Source organism: Poecilia reticulata, linkage group LG19, assembly GCF_000633615.1.
Source record: "Poecilia reticulata strain Guanapo linkage group LG19, Guppy_female_1.0+MT, whole genome shotgun sequence".
Classification (NCBI taxonomy): domain Eukaryota; kingdom Metazoa; phylum Chordata; class Actinopteri; order Cyprinodontiformes; family Poeciliidae; genus Poecilia; species Poecilia reticulata.
In genome coordinates this window covers 8285319-8286500 of record NC_024349.1, presented here as the reverse complement: position 1 = coordinate 8286500, position 1182 = coordinate 8285319, and the positions used below count along the sequence as shown (strand labels likewise).

At 44.8% G+C, this 1182-nt stretch overlaps 1 pseudogene; it reads left to right on the top strand.

Annotated features, from left to right (window-relative positions):
* LOC103481354 (RUN domain-containing protein 3A-like) overlaps positions 1-1182 on the top strand; it is a 25332-nt pseudogene that overhangs the window by 13198 nt on the left and 10952 nt on the right.

Below are 1182 nucleotides of genomic sequence, written 5' to 3'. Positions count from 1 at the left end.
TTGGCTCTGCTTGTGCAGCTCTATGTGAACTGCAGGTAGAACATGCAGTTGCGCTTGAAGAGATGCGTGTTGAGCAAGCGGTGAGAATGATTTATCTTTGTGAACAAAGAACCATGTGCTTCATTAACATCTCAACATGCTGCTCAGAGTGGCTCTGTGTCYGGGCTGTAAAGCTCATGTATGTGTTCTTAACATCTTTTAATATAAAAACATGGTGGGCCGCTGTTGGGCCGYCTCGGCGCTGACTCTCCTTTAAAATGGCTGCCTGTCCTTTTCAGTAACCATGTTCTTCTGTATCTGTTGTTGTCGTTGCGCTTCAGGAGGTTTTACTCAGAAGGAGCCATAATGCTGAGAGAAGAAGCCACAGTGCTAACAGGGATGCTCATTGGCGTGGGAGCCATAGATTTCAGGTACGAGGGTTAACCTTTGACCTTTCTGYAGAGAGTAATATTTTTGTTGCTGTAATTTACAGTCTTAATTTAGAGCATCTTCCTTATCACAGTTTCTGCCTGAAAGGAGAGGCCCTGGACGGGAAATCCCCGGCGGTGATCGACTACACTCCATACTTGAAATTCACACAGAGGTAACGGCGGCGAAGCAGCAGATAAGGTTGTTTAGACAGCAGCAGGAATGTTCAGTGTTTCACTCTGGAGTTTAAAATGAGAAAGAAGCTGCATCAGTCAGGTCGGCCATCTTACTTTAAGCAGTAAAACAAGATGGCCGTAAAACAGTCACACAGAGAGAAAGAGAGGAAGTGCAGTAGTTGTTTTCTGTGCAGCTATGAATACTTGAGTGATGATGATCGGCGGAGCGTCGACAGCAGCGCCAGCGACGACAGCATCCCCGAGCATCCGTACGTCCCACTGGTCACCGACGATGAGAGYTGGAGCACAAAGTGCCGCAAAATGGAGCAGAGGTTCAAGATTGTCAACGCTCAGAAGGTGTTTGCACATTTCACTGCTTCATCACCAAGCAGCCTCTCAATTTAGAAACAGTGTAGGTAGAAAAACAGGRRAMAAATTCTGCCAAAAAAACTCAGAAATTTTGAGATTAAGCTCAGAAATTCCCACAAAGTCAAGAATTGTGTGTTGACAATTTGCAAGTTTTGAAACTCAGAAATGTTTGCGTTTCACATTAACATTTTGAGATTACTCTCTTGCTCTTCTAGCTCTGAAAGTTCTA